Source organism: Stegostoma tigrinum, chromosome 32 (assembly GCF_030684315.1).
Source record: "Stegostoma tigrinum isolate sSteTig4 chromosome 32, sSteTig4.hap1, whole genome shotgun sequence".
Taxonomy (NCBI): Eukaryota; Metazoa; Chordata; class Chondrichthyes; order Orectolobiformes; family Stegostomatidae; genus Stegostoma; species Stegostoma tigrinum.
The window spans coordinates 24,749,869-24,774,945 of record NC_081385.1 but is presented as its reverse complement, the minus strand read 5'-3'; the positions used below and the strand labels follow the sequence as shown (position 1 = coordinate 24,774,945).

Sequence of the window (25,077 nt, the reverse complement as noted above, 5' to 3'; positions counted from 1 at the left end):
CACTCAGTTTCAGTGCTAAGCCTATCTTCCTATAGCCTCAATGGAGTCATCAACTGCACAGGTTTGGCAATAAAAGCTCCCCATAATGTCCTTGAGCCTTCATCGAGTGAAAAGACCCCAAGCGATGAACATCCAGTTGGCGTGCAACTAACATGACTGTTAAGATCGAGGAATAGGACATAGATGAAAAAATATAATCAGATGAAAAGAATAGTTAAACTTTAATGCATTCAACTGACTAGCATTGGGAATTGAACTTCACTTCAGAGGAGAAATGCCATGATCAAAAATATTTCAGGAAAATTCTCCATTTGCTTGCACTGCAGGAAAGTGAAGATATAAACTGGCACCAAGAATTATTTTTAAACCATGTTCATTATAATGTATCACACCCTGTTCCTAATTGACTCTCATTGCCACTGTAGCCAGGACTAACTATAGACCCAAAGTCATTGTATCCAACAAAATGTAAAATCTCTTAGAAACTGAAATGGAATCCTGTGCTCTTTGTCTTGCTTCCCTGGAAACAAAAACCTGAGCTCGTTTCATTAGCATTGATGGAAGTAACAAGGTTCCTGCTACAAGAATTCAAATTGTGGCAATTTAAAAAGGTTTAAACCTAAGATATATGGGTTTTTGATTAAACTACATTGGCAAAGCAGTCAAATTCAAATTGTCTCTAACTGGTCTTTCCTTTCTGAGGTAGGATCACTCGATGTTAGCTCTGCTTTCTTTCCAGAGATGCTGCCAGACCTGCTGAGCTTTTCCAGCAATATCTGGTTTTGTTTTACAGCATCTGCAATTCTTTCGGTTGTTATTTAGTCTCTCATAGTGTTGCCTGACCTAAGCATCAACCCTTATCAAACACTGACTTTACAGGTCAGGTCAGTAAGGACATGCATTAAACGATCCAAAAAGCAGAATTGAAACAACTATCAAAAAGAGTCCTCTTTCGTCATGGATGATGTATGAAATCATTTACAAGGTAAATAGAAAAAGATATTTTAGCCAAAAAATATTTGTGCTCAACCTGAGGTCAGAGAATGACCTGTGAGTTGAAAGGGGTAAATTTAGTGTAGGTAATTTGGGAAGACAATAAGATAAGCAACAATTAAGTTGTTCTCTTTTTAGCCTTTTTTTACTGGATCCACCAGGGAAGTGAGAATAAAATGACATCTGTGACTTCCCATTGTCTGTGATTGATATTTCTTAGAGTTTTTCTCTCACAGTGACATAACATTCCTCATCCTGTTAACTCTGTTGCCTTCTGGGTATCTCCCATTGCCTTAGTATATATTGCACACTTCAGCTTTAAGCACTCTGCTCAAATTCAGTGCCTATCTTTTATAAAGGTCAGGATACACAGCAGGTCAGTAGGCAGGATTTACAGGGGAAAAGATGAAGATTCCTGGGAGCATTTATCAACTCAGTACAACAAATGTGGAACAAAATGACAATAAGGCTGTCCATGATTTTGATAAAAAGGAACAGACTGAAATCTTCACTTCATTCTATAGATGCTGTGCCTGAGTCTCTAAACGTTTCAATTATTTTCTGTTCTTTCTTCCAGATTTCCACCACCTGCAGCATTTTATGTGTTTTTTTATTTTGTGTATGATTGGAAAATAGTTACTGGTGTTGGTTAGAATTGGAATGTGCAAACTCCTATGTAATGCATGAAAATAAACAGAGATGTTGGTGCTGACATTGGAATGAAAACAAAAGGTAGCATTGGCCCAAGGAATAAATCTGATAAAGTTGTTAGTGTGCTGGCAGGGAATGGATCACAAGCATTCAGGGGTAGTCTGGTGTCTGGCAGGCCTGAAACAGATCCTGATCATTGACAGAACATGGGTTTAGCAATTTTGAAGGAAGCTGGGCAACGCTGCCCAAAATGGCCTCAAACTCTTAAATACAATCTAATTTCAAGGCCCAGAAATAGACTAGAAGACGCAGGGGAGGCTCATGAGACAAGGAGAGCTTTTTGTTTCATATGTTGAAGTGATAAAGAAGTAAGGCAAATCATTATTTGCAGTTTTGTTTCCAGTGGTTTTGAATGGTTTTGTCTATATTATGTTTCAAAGAATTGGGGTTGTCTCCATGACCTTATCGTTCCTTGTAATCACTTTCATTTCTGTGATCCTTCAAAGGCCCTGCAATATTCCAATTTTGGCGCTCCTATGCATCCCTAATTTTCATCAATCCTTAAATACGGCTATGTGATTTGATACCTAGGATTTGAACTTTAGTATTTCATTGCTAAGTTCTGCCTCTCTATCTCATGAACCTTTTAAGAAACTTCTTAAAATGTACTTCTTTGACCAATATGTCCCAATATTTCTAATGTGTCTTGATGTTGTCATGTAAAGATGCATGGGATATTTTAATATCTTAAACGTGTCTAACAAGAGAACGTTGTTGACTTGCCAGTCAGCAATGTTATTACTATATACTTTGAATTATTTTTACAAGGATTTGATTCTTAGGTTGTCGTTGGGCATAATAATGTACAGGGGTCTCCCATAAAGTGTTTTCCGGCAATGCAAATTGGCTATAACACGATTGATGAAGAGGAGAACAGTAATTCTAAAACGCGACCTTTGTGTTGCATCTGGTTCGACTGAATATCCTTTGAATTTATTGTTTATTTCAAAAATAGACTTGATTCATATAATATCTTTACATCCACATGTAGTCACTGAAGCAGTTTATTTCTGTACAGTGACACATGAAGAAACAAACAAACATTGGAGTTTGCTTCTATCCAAACAAACCAAAGGCATTTCCTATTTCTACAAGACTATATTAATGTATATTTGGCACACTGATAATGGAATGGACTTCCATTTAACTTTGGCAGAAAGACTTTAGATGGTGGTCTTTCCCCACTGTGCTTTGGCAACAGCTGGCCCAAGCTTCAATCCCTCAGCGCGTAGTCCTGGACCTGGGAATGAGCTAGTCTGTGACACTCGACTGAGGTCAACTCCTTGCTCTGGGAGACAAACAACTTTCAGGCAGACCAAAGAGCGCCTTTTGCTCAGATGATGGTCCTCCAAGTACAGGTGATGATTGATAAAAGCTGTAAGAACTGCAAATGCGATATAAATCAGAAACAAAACCAGAAATTGCTAGAAAAGCTCAACAGGTCTGGCAGTATCTGTGAAGAGAAATCAGAGTTAACATTTCAGGTCCAGTAACCGTTCTTCAGATGGCGTGCATCCTAGGGATTTGACCAGAGAACACAAAGCCCCACATCTCAGAAATGCTCAGGATGAGCCTCAGCAAAAATTATTGCATCTTTGTCCAGAAGTTCTCTGCAAAGGCACATTCCAGAGGATATGTTTGACAATCTCCAGCCCTGAGGGGAGCGTGCAGTGGTGCATAGTGCATACATGAAAGATCTTACAGGTAGTGCCCTTATCAACACCAATCATGCGATATATTGGCACTTGTTGGAAAGCTTTAGTGATGAAGCATTCTACCAAATAACTTTGACAGTTTGCTCAGGGAAGCACATGACAGGATCCACCCTGTGCCTTTCCCACAGGGTCTCAAGGATGCTACGTGCTGACAACTCTTGATGAACTTGTGGTCAAAAGTGCTTGACTTTGAAAATTTCTCCACAAAGCACAGGTGAAATGGAATGGTCCAACTATTTGTTAGGGTCACCCCCGTTCAGAGCTCTGCACATGGTGGACAGGTTCCACCATAGATGTCAAGTTGAAGCCAAAGATCGTTCGGGTAACTACAACAGTGCAGGTTTGGGGAATAGGCCAGACCTGCACCATATACAACAATGCAGTAAGTGCCTCATACCTGATGACTAGGTTTTTACCCACAAAGAAGAGAGAGCAGTGCTCCCAAAAGCCCATGTATATAACTTTTGTTGGTGATGCATTCCTCCCAAGTTTTAGTGCATGTCCTGGTCCTTCCAAAGTATATTTGCAGCACAAAAGCAGAAGTTGCTGGAAAAGCACAGTAGGGTCTGGCAGCAGCTATGAAGGAAAAAAATTAGGGTTAACGTTTCGGGTCTGGTGACTGGTTCTGAGGAAGCGTCACCGAATCCGAAACACTAACTTTGATTTTTTTTTCTTCACAAATGCTGCCAGAATTGCTGAGCTTTTTGACGGGTTCAGTTTTTGCTCCTGATTTACAGCATCAGCAGTTTTTTTTTCAGTTTTCATATTTCCAGCACCTTCAAGTAATCTGTCTTGACAGTGAAGGGATTAAAGGATTCTGGGGGAGTTTGCATGTTCTCCCCAGTCTGAGTGAGTTTCTTCCAGGTGCTCCAGATTCCTCCCACAATCCAAAGGTGGATTTTCAATGCTAAATTGCCCATGATGTCCAGAGATCTGTAGGCCAGCTGGCTTAGCCACGGGGAATGCAAGATTGCAAGGATCAGGTGAGCCTGGGTGGGATGCCCTTTGGAGGGTTGATATGGCCTGCTTTCACACTGTAGGGCTTCTATGATGATTTCTAGAATGGCTTCAAAGATGAGGGATACCCAAGAGATTATGCTTCTCAAAACCAAGAAACGTGAGGACTTAGAGAGAGAATGTTGAAAAAAAATCAATTATTGGCTAGTCCAGATTTACCTTTGTTGAAATTGTTGGGCAAAATAATTCAGAGATGACTTGGGGAAAAACTTTCACACAAACTATGGTCATGATTTGAAATGCATCCTTCATTCTTGTTGAGTTAGACACAGATTCAAATCAGTTTTCAATAAGAAAACACACAGACGAAAAAGTAAATAGCGAAGAACATATTGAGGTGCAGAGAGGTGTAGAGGAGTGGTAGGTCTGGCCAGATTGTCATTGAAGGAACTGATGTCAACTCAATGTCCTTCTTCTGTATTGCACTATTCTATTTGACCCAAAACACATCTCAAAGTTGCTTGAAAGAATCTGTTTGAGAGTTAACAGGGGAGGGGCATTAATCAGGAAGATAAGGGATCTCTAAACAGGTGCTGTAAAGGGCCAGTGATATCTCTGCCTGGCTTTGTGGTGACGGAGGCACAAAAGAAGCGTCTAGCCAATGATTATCACAAGGCTGGTGACTGGTATCAGCAAAGTGAGTCAAAAGGAGACATTGGAATAAAATGAAGTAATCAGCCTTGAAAAGAGCTGAGTAAAAGGGGATCAAATGGAATAAAACTTAGACCTTGGTTGATAAATGGACATAGGTACGGAGTGGTAAACATTAACTTCAGAACTGACATGTAAAAAAAACAATTATTCAACACTGAATATCAGGAATGCTGTAGTCATGTGTTTGGAAACTTTTTCATGTAACTTATGAAAACTGAGTGTTTCAATGGAAGAATGTATGAAATGATTGTGGGAAAGGCCTCCTTTGTCTGTATTTGTCCTTGTGGTTTAGGCCATTCATAATCTAAATGCCCCTCTGTTAACTTGGGAACATTTATTTTGAGGAACTCTTTAATAAGTTTCTTTCATCAGGTAATTTAACAAGAGTTTTCGATTCCCCTCAGTCACTTCAAGCAAAGAAACTGGGCTTTAGCATGAAGTGTGGCTGAGTCACAAGATGAGTGATGAATCCTTGCGTTGCATCTTTCACTGTGAACCACACCACAACCCACAAATGAAATTATACACCAAATTTCTCAATAGAACGCAAAGTGTAAATGAATACACTTCAAATGCCGAGGTATTGACAATGATAGATTAGCCCTGGTTATGGAAGTTACAGTCGAGTGATCATATTACAAGTGGGTAGCTAACAGTGTCATTACGCCCGAGGTTAGAAAACAAGGACACAGAGTTACAGTTCATACTTCAATGAGCCCAGGATCTTCATTTCAGATTAATATAAGTTCATTATAATCATTAGTAGGAAGCACAGATCTATGCGCATTCCAATAACATTAAAGTTCTCACAGTTCCAATCAGCTAAACTGTGAGGATGGAATATTTCATCATCATTAGTGACGTTTTGCTTGCAAAAACCTAATCCTCATTACAAGATAATAATGCCTTTATGATAGTTTATCACAAGGACCTGAAGCATTAAAGTTCAGCAGTGGATAGGCCTGGCTTAAAACAAAATGTGCAGAATGTAATATTTTGTGAGAACATAGCCTGCAGGGTATTCATTTACCACAGCTGCGATGAGTTTACAGGAACACAAAATTTCCTCTTCAGCTCCAGTGCTGCCAAGGGGCAGATTTATTTTCTTTTGAGCTGGTTGGAAGGTGCTTGGAAGTAACATAGCCTGATTGCACATTGTGGTCTGCTTGTCTTATGGAAGTCAGGTGCACAGAGTCAGGCAACATGGATTACACTAGAGCTGAGGCCGCATGAGCCCAGAATCAGTGCAGAGATGGACTGGGCCTAAAGTTGATTCTGGGGTCTGGCACTGCATCCAACATTCAAAAATAAAAAAAAAATCATCCCTCTAGACTTCAGTCCCTACACCCTCCTTAAGATCCATCCATGCTAACGAAAGCCACCTCATTTTCCCCACACAACCCCATGGTCCCTCATGCTTCCATGCCAAGGTAAGTCCCCAAAGAATCCCACTTGCTCCCCTGCCTGCTACCTTGCATTCCTATGACCATCTCTCACCTCAATGTTAACAATATTGTTCACCCATGCCCTTCCATGCACACTCATCACCCTTTATACCCTATGTTTTATCTTAATGCATACTCATGCTAACACATGCCCTCACCCACCTCCTTTCTCCCTCACACCTATCATGTCAACTCAAGTTCTATCAACACAGCTAGACCACTACACCAAGACAAAAGAAGTTTCCATTAAGTAAGATTCTAAATATCTATTTTATATTTCATTATATTGAAAAGAAATACAATTTCATAAAAACCCATGTACTAGATTTGCATTCCTTCAATTACTTAACACTTTGCAACAGTGAACATTATATTCAGATGCACAATCCTCATATATTAACACAAATGGTATTTATAATCCCACATCAACTATTAGAATGCTACAAGCAATTCTGGTCTCCCTGCTATTGGAAGAATGTTTTGAAACTTGAAAGGGTTCAGAAAAAAATTCCAAGGATGTTGCCAGGGCCAGAGTGTTTGAGCTATAGGGAGAGGCTGAATAGATGGGACTAATTTCCCCAGTAGGTAGGACGCTGAGAGGTGACCTTATAGAGGTTTATTAAATCATGAAGCGCATAGATAGGGTAAATAGAGAAGATCTTTTCCCCAGAGAAGGGAAGTCCAAAACTAGAAAGTATAGTTTTAAGATGAGAGGGGAAAGATTTAAAAGGGACCTAAGGGGTAATCTTTTCACACAGACGGTGCGTGTTTGGAATGAGCTGCCACTGAAAGTGGTGGAAGCTGGTATAATTACAACATTTAAAAAACACCAGAATGGGTAATTGAACACAAAGGGTTTAGAGGAATATTGGACAAATGCTGGTACATTGGACTAGATTTATTTATGTTATCTGGCTAGCATAGACAAGTGGACCAAAGGGTCTGTTTCTGTGTTGTGTACCTGTACGAATCTATATCTCTATCAAATATTTGTTGCCACACAATCAAATTATGAAATGGCACATTCCCTGCTCTGATAATCATTAATCCAGTAATGGTAACCACCTGGCTTTTAACAACTTATAGGTTTATAAATTAAACTATATTTTTAACACAAGGCATTTTTACAAAACTTTTAAGGACAGGCCTTTAAAATGCCTTGACAAGTTTTTTTGACAGATCCTCATGACATGACCATTTTGACTGGCTAGTTTGTCACTTCCCAATTGACAATTGCGACTGGTTTTTAAAAATATATATTTGCTTTTAACAGATCTCTTGATAGGTCCAATGAGGTTGATAGTAATGAGTTTGAGATGTACTTATGCCCACTTTTGACAACTGGGAAGGTCACGTTATTTCTCCCAGAAATAACCAGTGACCAAATCCAAATGGCTACCTTGCCTCACCAAAGGGAGTAACCTGATTGTCCAAAGAAATACACACAATTCAGACTTGGTCTTCCCAGGGCTACTCTGCACACTTTTGTTTTAACATTCCAAAGGTGTCAGAATCCTACTTCACTGGAGATAGCTGATGAGTTAAATGTGCAATTGCCTCCAGGAAATGCACACGCATAAATCCTGACTCCATTTCTGCCCACCAAAAATGAAAAAAAAAGTCTATGTTATAGAGTGGGACTTTACATTTCCAACGGTGGTGATCGTTTTAGAAATCCAGAACTTTCTCACCATTTGTTTCCAAATGGAAAATTCTTTCTCTGCCCGGAATTAGAAAAGAGATTGTTTCCTCACTTCATTTCCTTGAAAGTTGCCACCGAGGTTGACAGGTCTGTTAAGAAGGCATACAGTGTTTTAGCTTTTATTAATAGAGGGATCGAGCTCCGGAACCAAGAGGTTATGGTGAAGCTGTACAAAACTCTGGTGCGGCCGCACTTGGAGTATTGTGTACAGTTCTGGTCACCGCATTATAAGAAGGATGTGGAAGCTTTGGAAAGGGTGCAGAGGAGATTTACTAGGATGTTGCTTGGTATGGAGGGAAGGTCTTACGAGGAAAGGCTGAGGGACTTGAGGCTGTTTTCATTAGAGAGAAGAAGGTTGAGAGGTGACTTAATTGAAACATATAAAATAATCAGAGGGTTAGATAGGGTGGACAGGGAGAGCCTTTTTCCTAGGATGGTGATGGCGAGCGCCAGGGGGTGTAGCTTTAAATTGAGGGGTGAAAGATATAGGACAGATGTCAGAGGTAGTTTCTTTACTCAGAGAGTAGTAAGGAAATGGAATGCTTTGCCTGCAACGGTAGTAGATACGCCAACTTTAGGTACATTTAAGTCATCATTGGATAAGCATATGGATGTACATGGAATAGTGTAGATTAGATGGGCTTGAGATTGGTATGACAGGTCGGCACAACATCGGGGACCGAAGGGCCTGTACTGTGCTGTAATGTTCTATGTTCTATTTCATTATCTCAATTTTTAAAATTTAGATTTAATTAATTCCTTTGCTCCTGATACTGTCAATTCTTGTAAAGTTTCAGTTTTCTGAGTAGGTCCACTTGTTTCGTTCTGAAAAAGTATTCTTTCCCCAGTCAGCTTTATAATTTTTACCTTCAACTTAATTCTTACTGTGAAACTCTTTAAAATGACCAGTGTAAAAATTGATTTGATCACTGCCACTAAACAAAAGCAAACCTCTCGTGTGGAGGTCAGCTGAAAGAGAGAAGCAAGAGACTTTAAGGGGCTGGGACTTCATCCTGGCCCCTTTGTACTGAACACATGCAACTTTCCCAAATGGTGGAGTGGCGCCTATGTGTGTGACTAGTAAATCTATATGCACCATATCATGAAGCTGTGCATTCTAAATCCACACCATTTTTGGGGAAAACTATTTTCCTCATTATGCCTCTGGTATTCTGCCTATCACCTTCAAACATAAACTATAAAACCATGGCTAATCTGGCAATTAGAACCATAGATTCCCTGCAATGCAGAAAGTAATCATTCAGCCCATCAGGTTGGAACTGACCTCCAGAGAGTATCCCACCTTATCCCTCTATTCCCGCTTTGAGTATAGCCAATTCATCTGATCAGCACATCTTTGGCCTATGGGAGCACTCAGAGGAAACCCACGCAGAGACAGGGAGAACATGAGAACTCCACACAGATAGTCACCCAAGATTGGAATTGAACCTGGTTCCTAGAGAACCACTGAGCCACCATGCCACTCAATTAAGGTCAATTCTTAACTCCAGTTTGCTGACTTTCCTTCATAATTCCTGATTTCCCTATTGATTTAAAATCAATCACTCTCACCTTTGAATGCATTTAATTGCACAGCATCTGCAGTGAAAAGCTCCATAAATAAACTACCCTCTGAGAGAAGAAAGTACCCGTCCTTTCTGTTTTAAATGTACAATTCCTTACATTGAGATTGTATTCTCTGTTCTCACACTGTCCAACAAAGGGAAACAATCTCTCAGCATCTATCCTCTGGAGCCTCCTAGGAACCTGATATGTTTGAATGAGGTTGCATCTCTTTCGACGAAAATCCAGTCAGCTGAACTTTTTTTGGCTAAGTGCCAGTTTTGTGATCTTTCTTGGAGGGCTTTTCACTGAGAGGCCCAATGAAATTCTTTGCCACAGTCACCAAATTTGCCTCCTTAAGCACCTTTTCTACTCAGTGGCACCTTCCCACTCCATTCTATCCCCATTTTAGCATTTACCATTCCAAGTTGAACTTGCCACACAGAGGATAGCCACCAAAAGACCAGCTTCATCTTTAAAAGACCATTGTGCACCTGCATAAGCATTAGCAATCTGGCATTGCCCCTCACTGGCAACATTATGCCTCAGCAGCCACAAAACTAAGCTGCTGATGACCTGTGGCTGGCATTGATGATGGCCTCTCATACGTGCCATGCTATTCTCTCACTCTTGTCACTGTTTAGCCACAAGCTATATAGTTAATGATATGGAAACTGTCTCCCATCTAAACATGCTAGCAAAGTCATCAGTACTCTGTCCCTAATGCCATTTTCAACTCCGTTTTGTCATTGTCAAGTAATTGGACAATTCCAACCGTGAAAAGTGAACAAGCGCGCACGCATACACATACATGCGCCCTATTTTTAAGCATTACAAATCAACTTGTTTGGATTTGTTGTGGCACACTTCCAGCATGGATGGGACATGAACATATACCTCCTGGTTCAAAGTCTGGGGTGCTCTAAGAATCCTTTCTCTACTTTGATACTCCATTGTTCTTAATCATTTTCAATCCGTGCCACCTGACATTCAGTCACAGCCATGGGAAATAAAATCACATCATTTTATCTACTTTAGCTATTCATGAACACACTTATCAAACATCTTTTATTGTGCTCCAAACAGAACAGCCCAGTCTGGAAATGTAGTTGTAATCGCCCATCCTTGGAGCCAATCTGGTACATTACTTCTGTACCATCATGAAAACCTTCATATTTTTCTTAAAGTGTGGTTGCCAGAATTGGGCACAATAGTTCAAATGAGATTAAAATTGTGCCTTGTTTAAGTGCATCATAATTTTCTTTTGTACCTGTGACGTTATTTAGAACACCCAGGATCCTTCATACATTATTACCTATTTTTGCACAAACCATTTTCCTGAACCATTTTAAAATTATACAATTTAATCAGACATTGTGTCTGCATTTGCTTTTACCAAGATGTATCATCTTATCGCTTCCTGCCATGCATCCAATTTTTTTTGTCTGTCCATCTACGTTCTATTGTTTTCTTATTTGTTTACAGCACAACACATATTCATTTTCATTTTATTACAAAGATATTTCATTTCAATAAACAAATATGATAGTTGTGGTAATCTTTGTGGTATACTGTGGCTGATTGAAGGGATTCCATCTGCATTTAAGTCCTTCAATGTTCACAATACAGTGCCCTGTAATGTGTGGTGCTGGAAATAATAGAAAATGACAATTCATGGCAGAAATTGAAGAAATCTGAGAGGAAAGAAAGAAACAGAACGCCTGAAAGAAGAAAGGAATACATGTTAGAAAGGGAAATGTGAAAGAAGATAGGAAGCACTTGTCAACGGAGTTCAAAAATATATTGCATGATACATGTCAGCATCCAAAGGTGCATCACAAATGCAACTGGTAACAAAATGGTTAAAATAATTTCCTCTCACAAGTACACAGATTGAATTTCCAGATTTGCAAGCCATGAGAATCTGTGTGCGGCGTGATTTATACAATGAAATCTGTGATAATTATAACAATAGCAGGTGCGATCCATTAGATATTGTTGGTGATCCATTTGTCAACAACTGACAATTAACTTTGTGATTCAATGCAGTCTTCCTTTCTGTCATATTTTCTTTGGGACGGGTGAAACTGGGCTCAGCGGACAAAAGGTATTTATAGCAATGGTCAAGTTAGAAAATCAACATATCAGAAGTCTATTGAAGACCAAAACTATGTCTGCTGTTTCAATTAGCACTTTCCAAAACAGTTAAGGGAACCTATTTGCATAAAGTTAAACTAAAGCACCTTTCATGATGATTTAATTGCTTGAAATAATGAGTTATTATTCTTGGTACTATTTGTTTTGTACTAATTATATGATGGATGAAAAATAATTATCTGTTCAATATATCTTGAATGGAACTCATTTCCATATTAACGAGACTCCACTGGTCTCTACTTTGAAAAGCAGAGATATATAATTGATAGAAAAGTGTTTCTTCTTCTTCCTAAATAAATCCTAATTGATATAAAATTGTAACACCAAGGGCAGCGATCAGTGGGAATGTAGCATGAGTAAGGTACTCCATCTTTCTCACCTGCCTGAAACTGTGATTTTTTTAGTTGTTGGTAACTTTGCTCATCTCCAATTTCTCTGCATTGATATCAGTACCTTTTTAATATTATTATTGTTACTGCCCTTTTTTCCCCTAAAGCCTAAATGTAAACACACTCACACTCTTACTGAATAATCTGAAAATTATTCCTCACTGCACAATGATTTTCTTTCAGTGCATCAGAAATGTTCATTTCTTAACTTCTTCGCTTTTCCACCTATCTTCTGCAGTTCATTGCCACATTGTTTTGTGTTTTCTGTTTTTGAAATGAACCAAAATAGGCACTATCTCCTTTCCTTAATTGCTAGGCTCCATTTGGACCACAGTCAAAGTTGAAAATGTTGAAAAGCCTATTGGAATGTTTGCAATCTATCACTGAGATGAAGATAACTTCAAACCAAATCCAATTTGTGTAAGATTGACTCAACAAGAAAAAATTTTTGACCTTTGACCATCTGATTACAAGGGATATCTAAAACACTAGTATAGAAATGGGAGTCTACTAAGGCCAAGATAATAAAATGTGAGGCTGGATGAACATAGCAGGCCAAGCAGCATCTGCTCCTGAGATGCTGCTTGGCCTGCTGTGTTCATCCAGCCTCACACTTTGTTATCTTGGATTCTCCAGCATCTGCAGTTCCCATTATCCCCGTCTACTAAGGCCATTTGTGTGCAGTGGTAGTGTCCTTTCTTATGAATTTGGAGTCTTGTGTTTAAGTCTCACCTCCAGAGGTTGTGCAATTACACTTCTGAACAGGTGGATTGGAAAATATGTTGAAGTGAGGCTCTTGAGGTACATCACAATTCTGTTAAATTGCAGACCAATTGGAATTTAGCCTTGGTGACCTACTTTGGTTTGCTTATCCTTAAAGGCCTTGCTTAAACAAAGAATTAATAATCTTGTGCCTTGCATGTTTACAGACTTCACATTAGTTAAACGATGATGAATGACGCATTGCTTTTAACATTGCTTAAAATGCTTCAGTATTCCAGAAGCCATTTGATCATTCCATGGAATAAAAGTTAAAAATTGACGAAAATCTGGAAGGAAACTAAGGGTGAGATATTATTTTCATATGGACCTAATGTTATCTGAAATATCTAAAGAAATATTTAATAAAATGTATGATTATTCTTTCTTAACATTTTCCAAACAAAATAAATGCATAAAGTGCTGCAACATTCAGTTACTTGACGACTGACTAGTTTTGGTCTTAGAGAGTTATACAGCATGGAAACAGATGCTTCATTCCAATTGATCCATTATCTGAAAGTCATGGGCAGCGATCTAAATCAATTGCAGTAACTACCTAAATATTGCATACTGATTTTATTTTTACAACATGCTAGTAGCCACATGACTAGAGAAATGGTCTAAAAGAGCAGGGCCCATCTCTTGGTTTAGTCTGAATATGACTGATCAGTTCAAGCACTGGTTGTAGAAAATTGAAACAAATATGTCTTTGCAAAGGAAATGCATGTTTATTAGCTCCCACTTAATAGTAATCTGAGTTACTTGCATGAAAGGGAAAGTCAAATTGCCTTAATCTTACCAAACCATAGGTTTGCTCTCTCATTAGAGAGCAAAATAGAATTAGGATTTATTGTCACATGTACTTAAGAACAGGAGTACAATGAAAAGTATACAATGTCAGCACTCTCTGGTGCCATTTTCGGTACAAAACCCAAATTTAAGAACAGCCATCTTGGATACATAAACAAAAAAAACTTCTAAGATACAAAAGCCAGAATCAGAAAAAGCAAAAGCAGAAATACAAAAAAAACAGAGCCGGAAAAAAAGGGAAACATCCAGATCTGAAAAGTTCTTATGTTTATGTCTTTCTCCCCAAACCCTCAAGTCTCAATGCTGCAAACCCTCGGAAATTGCTTCCGATTCCACTACTGGCCCTCTGAACTCGTTCCCTGACTGTTGGTGGTTTGAGCTCAGGGTCACCACACCTCAGGTGAGGGGAAGAGGTTGTGAAGGAGAGTCCTTCATGGTAACCTCAGCTGAAGCAGGCATTGAATCCATGCTGTTGGCATCATTTCCTGTAACAATCCAGCAAACTGATCCCCTGTTACTTGAATGAGATGTCAGGAAAAGAAAGACTCAGCAAAGGTCATGGTGTTTTTACAGAGTTTGTCGGTTCTGACGAAGGTGCAGTGAGAATTTTCCATTTTTGCCCCCCTCTTTCTCAACTTTCACACCAAGAATTACCCTAGTTTAATCTCTAATGAAAACATTCAGCAAAGTGTTTGTATCTTACATTTACAATCAGGTCAGTAAATTCACAGCATATGATTCAAACAAATGCAGCTTATGGCTAAATTGTTTAAAAAATATTAATATGGTGGGTAAGTGGGATAAGATTTACTGCAGAGTTAAATGTGATTGAGTAAAATCCTGCAGTATTTATAAAGGGGAAATTTCGGCTGTTCTATCATTATGCAAGTGATTCTTTATCATCCATGCCCCTTCTGTATTCACCTTGTATCAAATTTAACAAGGGCTTGCAGCTGTTGCTGCTTCAGGTATAGATAATCACTCTCTCTGGCACAATGAAAATTGAATTCTGCTGAACTATCAGCTGTGACGTCCCAGGAACTGATGCTATTTACAACAAAAAAAATGTGAAGTCTGACAAAACAAAGTGGAAGTGTCAAATAAAAATGTACTATGGTGCCAGTTCACACAAATTTCTTCACATACATCATTGTCAAATGACCTGTGTTGCTTTTAAATCTCAACTCTCACTACAAAAATTGATTATTTGGGAATTTAATTGTTTGGATCCATGTTTGTATTACAACAAAAATCTCTAATTGCCTACTATTCTGTCCCATTTTAATGGTGTGCACGCAGGATACAATTTATTTTCATGTAATATATTTGATCAGATCATTTCAGTGTTGACCTCTGATAACTGTCAATTGTCAAGTTATCTTCATTTACAACATATACAATTAGAGTACTTTTTCCTTAGTATTTTGACTGAGTGAACTACTTTGTCTTATAGTAAAAAGATATTTGGAAAATCTATCCTTATTCTGTAATTGGTATCATGCTTAATGCACATTAAAGAAATGATCTAATCATAGATCTCAAGAATTAAACCCACTCTTCGGTTTCAGCGACAATGCAGAGTAAATGCCGCTGTTACAAAACTAAATACACAATGTAAGTCTGGAGCGGTAACAGGAATAAGACTACCTTTAGACTGCCTCACTCCCTTGTCTGTGAGCATAATCTGCAATCTCATAACTCCAATTACTTACTGGCAGATCTCAGAATTTTGGATAATGAATGTTAGTCAGTATGCTGATTCATAAAAGCCTCTGAGTAAAATAAGTATGATTAAAGAAATTACTATAGCCTCAAACAAATTCCTTAATTAGTCAGAAGAAATGTTTTGTTTAAATCAAATACTTTGACAACCAAAGAGAGGAATGTAGTAACATGATTAGGCCATTTGTCTCCTTAAGCTTGTTGTGCCATTCAATGTGATCATGGTTGATCTGTCGCCTTACTCATAATAAGAATGAATCATGTTCAGTGAGGTAATTCAAGGCATGTTGATCTGGCCATGTCAAAATTGGGTTTTGAAAACTTGTAAAGTATTTAGGTGTGAGGTAGGGAAGACTGAGAGGATAATGGACTCCTGGGTGATGTTGTGGGAACAAATGAGACAGAACGAGAACATATATTTTACTGATGACACAAATTCTTTATTGGAGGCCAATAACAGTAAGGTAGGAATTTGCTCCGAGATGACCCAAGGACAGGTGATCAGGCAATGGAAGTTGACACAGAGCCAGTGAAGGAGTTATGACATAGGGTGGCTCGAAATTTACGTCAAAGGGTTTGGCATGGAACAGGATAGTAATAGTACAGGGACGTGATAACTGAGCGTTAGGCCAAGGAGTTTGAAATCATAAACTATTAACAGAGGACCTTATAAAACAGTCTTCAAAGACTTAATTAAAAACATCCCACTGTAAATTAAACTGAGCAGATGGACATCCCACTGTATTAGTGATAGTTTGTGAAATCGCACATCCAAAACAAATCCTTTCGTGATCAACCGCAGACTCATGCCAACAGTACAAAATAACAAACAACAAAATAAAATGTTTTCCCTAAACTGTAGTCAACTCTTTCAAAAAAATTAATGATCATAAAATGTATATGACATGACTGCTATATAATTCTAATTAACTCAACCATTCCAATCTTCTGATTTCCAAATTGTCAAAAAACAGAATTATACTGGAAGACGCATGTTGGCATCTCTTGGCTGTGTCAATGCATAGATTATTGACGAATTACGTGGGAATTTGAAAATTCCAATGTGCCAATACCCAGTATCTGGAGCCCTTCGAAAAATCCCTGACTCTGATTTCAAACCAGAAGTGTAAATAGTTTCCCACATACTTGCATTATTAGTTAAACAGAAGAAATTACAGGATTAACATTGACCTAACTCCTAGGTGAGTGGAAAATTGAATAACTTTGCCAAACATTCATACAGAGCACTGCAAACATTCTCAATGACCTCCGCTCAGCCCGAACGCAATCCTCCACCTCCCTGTAATGAACACCCAACTGACCTTTCACTCAACACCTGACTTGAATTTCGCCCCCTACTGAGCACCTGACCTGACCACTCTCCCATCATCTTTCCCACACCATTGCCCTACCCCCACCATGACCAACTTGATCCAAACACAGGGACACCTGTTTGACTCCAATTCCTTTCTTGATATCTGTATACGAACGAACACCAAGCCTCCAACCCAAACACCCAGCACCCATCTCCCCTCAGTGGACATGTGATTCCCTGAGAAAACCTGAAGACCATCACCTCAAGGATGCCTGATTTTCCCGAAGTATCTGACTTCAGTCTCTCTGACATTGCAGATGGCACGAAATTCAATCGCAGTCCCAATATCCTTCACATCTTCCATCCATGACAGCTGACCCGGTCCCATGCTATTTGATCCACCTTAGTTTTGTATTCGCCCATATGGCACTTGTATTCATCACAAACCCATCCCTCTACTCACCTTCAATGCCCATCAACAAGCACGCTAAGCCCACTCTCCAGGCGCCCTATCCCATCTGCCACCTCTACCCCCTCAGGCACTTACAACTCTAAACCTCCCCAGCCACTTGGCCCCAACCATTCTTCCCCAAACCTGTTTAGCCTCCGAACCTCTCTCAGCTTCTCACAGTAGCTGTCAAAATAACTTAAGGATCCTCACCTACCAACCTTCGGATCCAACGCATTGTAATCTCTTTGGGATCTTATAACCGCTTTTCATTTACTAGGCCAATTATCCACGCTAATGCTACCTATGTGGTTCATTGGACTGTTTCTGCTTTGATAGGTTTCACATTGGAAAACCAGCTGGTTAAATCATGGAATGTCAACTGGACAATGTCTGTTTTTAAATTTGGTAGGAAATGATGATTCCAACCCAGGTTAGAAGATGCAGGCCATTGAATTCATTTGTTTGTTGTGCACATTCATCTCTTTTTCTGCCCCAAAGTGTACCAAAATTCTCCCAAAGATACTTTATTATTCCAGTAGGGTAACACGGTGGCTCAGTGGTCAACACTGCTGCCTCACAGCGCCAGGGATCTGGGTTCAATTCCAAACTCGCGCAACTGCAAATGGCCTGTTTCCACACTGTTGGGATTCAATGGTTCTAATAATTGTTATTGGACCTAAATGAATGAGATACCTCTGAAGAAAAATCTACCAACCTTAGAAATTCTCCTGGCAGGTCTTAATCCCCATATAGTGAAATGTACATTTGACAGCACTTTTGGACAAATACTTACCTCTGACCAATGGTACATAGCCCTCAGCAGGTTCCAAAGTTCCATCTTGAAGAAGAACAGAAACATTTTCCCTGGCGTCCTGACCAATATTTATCCTTTAATTAAATGTAGAAATTATATTTTTTATAAAAACTTAGTCATTCCATTCATCCATGGAGTGTAGGTATCACCGGCTCAGTCAGCATTTATTGCCCGTTCTTCATTTCTCTGGAACCTGGAATGGCTTGCTAGGCTGTGTCAGAGGGCAGTAAACAGGCAATCATGTAGCTGTGGGTCTGGAGTGACATGTGGTCATACCAAGTAAAGATGGTAGATTTCTTTCCCTAAACGACATTACTAAATCAAATATTTTACTTTTTGTAGGAACTCCCTAACTTATATTTTCCTCATACAACAATGCTTAAATTTAAAGACTACATTATTTAATCATGAGATCATGTAAAACATCATCCAGGTAAAAAACAGCTTTTGTCATATTCTCAAGGTGGAGCTTTACTTTTCCCTTTCAACCTGATGGGTGGGGAAGTATGTCTACATAAAACAATACAACTTTTGTTTCGTGTATTCTTGTGTAATATATTTGTGGGTCAGAAAATTGTGAGTATTTTGTTTTGCCCACTGTTTTTGCAAAAAGGTGTATTTTGTTTCCATTCTGTGGCTATTTTAAGTAGCACAGCTTTTGAGAGGATTTTTCGTATTGTATTAACAAATGTGAACTATTCAATGCTTCAATGAAACATCTTTTTGAATAATCTATGATGCTAAATTCCAGCTAACCTTTGTGATAGTATTGCATTGTTTGAGATGTAAAATATGTTGAACAGATGATAAAAGCTATTTTGTCCACCTTTGTGTTGAGTGGTAGATGGTAACATCCTTAAAAGCTATAATTTCCTTTTTGCTACTACTGTTGTGCTTTGTGGTTTAAACAAATTATTCTGAAATGTGAAGGATGAACTGTGATCAGAAATCATTCCTTGGCTCTTTCTCAGCTCAGAAGTCTAAGAGTTGTACGGCATGGAAACAAACCCTTCGGTCCAACTCGCCTGTGCTAACCGAATATTCCATTCTAGTCCTAATTGCCAGCATTTGAGCTGTATGCTTCTAAACCCTTCCCATTCATATGCTTATTCAAATGCCTTTTAAGTGATATGATTGTACCAACCTCCACTCTAGCAGTGTACTCCATCCATGCACGAACACTCTGTGAAAAATTTGCCCCTTTGGTCCCTCTAAGTCTTTCCCCTCTCACCATAACCCCGTGCCTTCTAGTTTTGGGCTCCACTACCCTGGGAAAAAGACCCGAGCATAATATTTACAGTCATTTTGAGTTGATTGCAAATTTAGCCTGGGTTTAAGCGCTTTTGACCCACCTTGGGAGGCTGGATTTTCGACTCCCTCAAATCTAGAAAGTAAAGGTCAACAGGGCTAAAAATTAGCCGGTATGACCATCAATTTGGCATCCATTATTCCCTGAGCAGCCGCAAGTTTAGGTCCCTGAAGGTGGACAATGTCAGCCAATGCCATGGACAAGGCTAATATTCTTCATGTCTTGTCGGATGAACCCATTGGACAAGGCAGATCTCAGAATGACATGTAGCTGGATGACCACTTTTTAAAAATTTTCTTTTACCATGTCAGCATTTCACCAAACCATCACCACACCAGATTTCATTTTTACAATAAATACAGACTTTATTTTTTACACAAAAGAATGAAAATGCAACTAACCTAACTCAAGATAACTCAGAATTTAAAAAATTTCAAGTGCCCGGCAAATCAAAATCCCATCTTTTCCCAACATCATCACTTTATGATTGAATCAAAATCCAGATAAATTTTCTTTCACGAGCAAATCTGTATGTTGGACCTAACTGCTTCTTCTCAATTCCAGTTCTGTGGACTATGAGGCCTTTCTCTTCAACTCACACAACTGAGATCCTTACACTGAAATAATGCATTTGTTTAACTGCTATGAGCAAACTCTTATTTTCTAGAAGTGTCTATTCTTACATCTGACTTCAGTCAGGTCTCCTTTGAACTGAATAAAAAATTTTCCTTGTATGGGATTTTAAATCTAAAATCAATCCTTGATTATTATAAACACAAAACACAAGCAAGTTAATATATTTCAATGGTTTTGTTTTCTATCATAAAACCCCACAATGTGAGCAAACTTGCATTAACCTATCAGGAAGCTACAATCATTCATCACTGACAAATACTCACTTGAAGTCATGCTTCAAAAATGACCAACTGAAATTATTATTAAACCCCTTCACAAGAAAATAAATGAACACCCACTAACTTGCAATCCTAACTCTAAAACAATTGCTATTTACTTTCTAGATGGATTCCCTGTCTCTTCAACTCCCAGACTAGTGGCAAGGTAGTTGATTCTAATTTATTTATTAAGGATGTAACGAAATTGGAGAGGGTGCATCTATCTTCAAGCAACTTCACTATTATAAAGCAAGAAACTGCAGATACTGGGAATCTGAAATAAAAACAGGAATTCCTGGAGAAACATGGCAGGTCTGGCAGCATCTGTGAACAAAAAGCAGAGTTAATGTTGACAGTTTCATAATGGTTCTTCAGAACTGTCACTCACTGTTGCTTTCCCTCCACTACAGCCTCCTATTATTCTGAAGCTGGATAGTCTCTGATTAGTCTTCCAGCTTTGTGAATTAAGGGCCCCCCTAAGAAAATTCTAAAAAATGACATTATTCAGGATCAGTTTAATGCAGCAATGATTTCACTATCAAGGCAGAAATTTGTCTATATGACAGAGATAAGGTCAGCATTCAGGAAAAAGCAGGCTTTAAGACCTTTTTTTTGAATTGCAGGAAATGGAGAAGATATTGCTTTAAATCAAGGAAATTGTGGAAGAAATGGTTTGCAGTTTTAAAAACAAGTTACTGAAACACTTCTGGTGAGTTGTATCCACCAGAATGGCGCAGCCAATCGGTATTCTCGAAAACTTTATCCAGTGACAGCCTGCTGATTGGTTTTGCAATCAGGACTTGTTCATAGAATTATAGTCTCCCAACAGTTCATCACATCCTCTTCACACCAATCTCCCTCCTCAAACAATTTTCAACCCAGACCCACCATCTTACCACACAACCCTGCATTTCCCATGGCTAAGCCACCTAGCCTGCACATCCGTGGATACGATGGACAATTTAGCATGGCCAATCCACCCTAATCTCCACATGTTCAGACTGTGGGAGGAAACCGAAGCACCCAGAGGAAACACACATGGACACGGGAAGAACGTTGCAAATTCCACACAGATAGGCACCCAAGGGAGGTATCGAACCTGGGTCCCTGGCAGTGCTAACCATGCCACTCCAGTTGCAGTGAGTTCAGCATCGCAACAACCACTTGGCTGCTTCCGAAATGGGTGATTACAGCTTGCAATGAGAAAGCACATGTCTTTCCCTCTCCCTTCAGTATGGGGAATTGAAAGAAAATCCCTGGAAGGTAGCTACTCTCCCTCATCTTTCCATGTAAACTCTTTTTCCTGCAAATTTCCTGTTGAAAGGAAATTTGTAGAAATTGCCTTCAGGGACATGGAAAGAGTGAATCCTCAAACAGTGAATGAAAGATTAAGAATTTGTATATTCACAACCTTGCATCATTCACAAAGACCGAGAAGGAGTCAAACAAGAGCCAAGAAGGTTGAGAGGTGACTTAATTGAAACATATAAAATAATCAGAGGGTTAGATAGGGTGGATAGGGAAAGCCTTTTCATTAGGATGGTGACGGCGAGCACGAGGGGGCGTAGCTTTAAATTGAGGGGTGAAAGATATGGGACAGATGTCAGAGCACTACCTCTGGTAGTTTCTTTACTCAGAGAGTAGTAAGGGAATGGAACGCTTTGCCTGCAACAGTAGTAGATTCGCCAACTTTAGGTACGTTTAAGTCGTCGTTGGATAAACATGTGGACGTACATGGAATAGTGTAGGTTAGATGGGCTTGAGATCGATATGACAGGTCGGCACAACATCGAGGGCCGAAGGGCCTGTACTGTGCTGTAATGTTCTATGTTCTATGTTTAAAACCTCCTCAATGTCTGATCCAGATTGGTGCCACTCAGTTATTTTTCTTCTTCAACCACAATACATGTGTCTTGTCTTTTTGTGTGTTGGTTTGTATGTGTGTAGGGAATTTTAAGAATGGGGTAGAGTTTAAGTTATAAAGTAATAGATTAGCAATTTCACAAAGTAGGGAGCTGGAAGAACACAGCAGGCCAAGCAGCATCTTAGGAGCACAAAAGCTGACACCTTGGGCCTAAACTCTTCATCAGAAAAGGGGGATGGGGAGGGGATTCTGAAATAAATAGGGAAAGACGGGGACACGGATCGAAAATGGATAGAGGAGAAGATAGGTGGAGAGGAGAGGCGCGGCTTGAGGTGGGAGGAGGTGGTAGGTAGGAGGAAGAACAGGTTAGGGAGCCCTCTACTCCCTCTGCTCCAATCCCAACCTCACCATCAAACCCGCAGACAAGAGAGGCACAGTTGTACTGTGGTGCGCTGACCTCTACATTGCTGAGGCCAGACGCCAACTCTCCCACACCTCCTCCTGCCGCCCCCTAGATCATGACCCCACCCCCGAGCACCAAAGCATCATCTCCCAAACATTCACAACCTCATCACCTCAGGTGACCTCCCACCCACAGCCTCCAACCTCATTGTCCCCCAAGACCACATCGCCTGCTTCTATCTCCTTCCCAAAACCCACAAACCTGACTGCTCCAGTCAACCCATTGTCTCCCCCTGCTCCTGCCCCACTGAACTCATTTCCACCTATCTGGACACCATTTTCACCCCCTTGGTCCAGGAACTCCCTTCCCATGTCCGTGACACCACCCACCCCTACCACCTCCTCCAGAACTTCCAATTCCCCGGTCCCCAACACCTCATTTTCACCATGGACATCCAGTCCCTACACACCTGCATTCCCCATGCAGATGGCCTCAAGGCCCTCCGCTTCTTCCTGTCCCACAGACCCGATGAGTCCCACTCCACCGACACCCTCATCCGCTTAGCCGAACTCGTCCTCACCCTCAACAACTTCTCTTTCGATTCCTCCCACTTCCTACAGACAAAAGGGGTGGCCATGGGTATTCGAATGGGCCCAAGCTATGCCTGCCTCTTTGGCAGTTATGTGGAACAGTCCCTCTTCCGCACCTACACTGGCCTCAAACCCCACTTCTTTCTCCGTTACATTGATGACTGCATCGGCACTGCCTTGTGCTCCTACGAGGAGGTCAAACAATTCATCCGCTTCACCAACACCTTCCACCCCAACCTCAAGCTTACCTGAACCATCTCCAACACATCCCTCATCTTCTTTGACCTATGTGTTTCCATCTCAGGCAACCACCTAGAAACTGATGTCTATTTCAAGCCCACTGACTCCCACAGCTACCTAGAATACACCTCCTCCCACCCACCTTCCTGCAAAAATGCCATCCCCTATTCCCAATTCCTTCGCCTCTGCCGCATCTGCTCCCAGGATGAGGCATTCCACTCCCATACACCCCGGATGTGTTTGTTATGCAAGGACCGCAACTTTCCCGCCACAGTGGTCGAGAACGGCCTCAACCGTGTCTCCCACATTTCCTGCAACACATCCCTCACACCCCGCCCCCGCAATAACTGCCCCAAGAGAATCCCCCTCATCCTCACATACCACCCCACCAACCTCCGGATACAACACATCATCCTCTGACATTTCTGCCATCTACAATCCGACCCCACCACCCAAGACATTTTTCCCTCCCCACCCTTGTCTGCCTTCCAGAGAGACCACTTTCTCCGTGGCTCCCTTGTCTGCCCCACACTCCCCCTCAACCCCACCACACCCAGCACTTTCCCCTGCAACCGCAGGAAGGGCTACTCTTGCCCCTACACCTCCCCCCTCAACCCCATCCCAGGCCTCAAGATGACTTTCCATATCAAGCAGATGTTCACCTGTATATCTGCTAATGTGCTATACTGCTGTAACCGTTTGGCTTCCTCTACGTTGGGGAAGCCAAGCGGAGGCTTGGGGACCACTTTGCAGAACACCTACACTCAGTTCGCAATAAACAACTGCGCCTCCCAGTCATGAACCATTTTAAATCCTCCTTCCACTCCTTAGACGACATGCCCACCCTGGGCCTCCCGCAGTGCCACAATGGAGCCACCATGTTGTTTGCAACCACCAATGGTTGCAGGAACAGCAACTCATATTCCACTTGGGAACTCTGCAGCCCAATGATATCAATGTGGACTTCACAAGCTTCAAAATCTCCCCCTCCCCCGAATGCATCCCAAAACTAGCCCAGCTCGTCCCCGCCTCCCTAACCTGTTCTTCCTCTCACCTATCCCCTCCTTCCACCTCAAGCCGCACCTCCATTTCCTACTTACTAACCTCATCCCACCCCCTTGACCTGTCCGTCCTCCCCAGACTGACCTATCCCTTTCCTACCTCCCCACCTATACTCTCCTCTCCACCTTCGGTCCACCTCCCCCTCTCTCCCTATTTATTTCATCTCCCCATCCCCCTTTTCTGATGAAGGATCTAGGCCCGAAACGTCAGCTTTTGTGCTCCTAAGATGCTGCTTGGCCTGTTGTGTTATTCCAGCTCCACACTTTGTTATCTCGGATTCTCCAGCATCTGCAGTTCCCATTACATCAGATTAGCAATTTAACAGGCTTATATTTGCCAACAGTTTCATAAAACAATTTGCTTTCAACAGGGGGATAAAAATCCCAGGGTGCATCTTCTTTTTAACCTTCAATTAGTCAGTTATGTAAATTCAGCAATTTGGGAATTTAATCAAATTTTCACATTTGTGATTACTCTGGGAACAATAGCGTTTGAT

General features: G+C 40.5%; 1 protein-coding gene across 5 annotated transcripts in view; it reads left to right on the top strand.

The window, feature by feature from the left end:
- LOC125466978 (otoancorin-like) overlaps positions 1 to 25,077 on the top strand; it is a 193,311-nt gene that overhangs the window by 55,367 nt on the left and 112,867 nt on the right. Inside the window, exons 2-3 of one of the 5 annotated variants that reach the window (XM_048562227.2) lie at positions 13,340 to 13,412; positions 21,046 to 21,131. The exons of 2 other annotated variants lie outside the window; for them this stretch is intronic. The gene's annotated coding sequence lies outside the window, so the exon portion shown is untranslated. The remainder of the gene's footprint in view (positions 1 to 13,339; positions 13,413 to 21,045; positions 21,132 to 25,077) is intronic. 2 more of the 5 variants (XM_048562230.2, XM_048562228.2) reach the window with 2 other exon arrangements.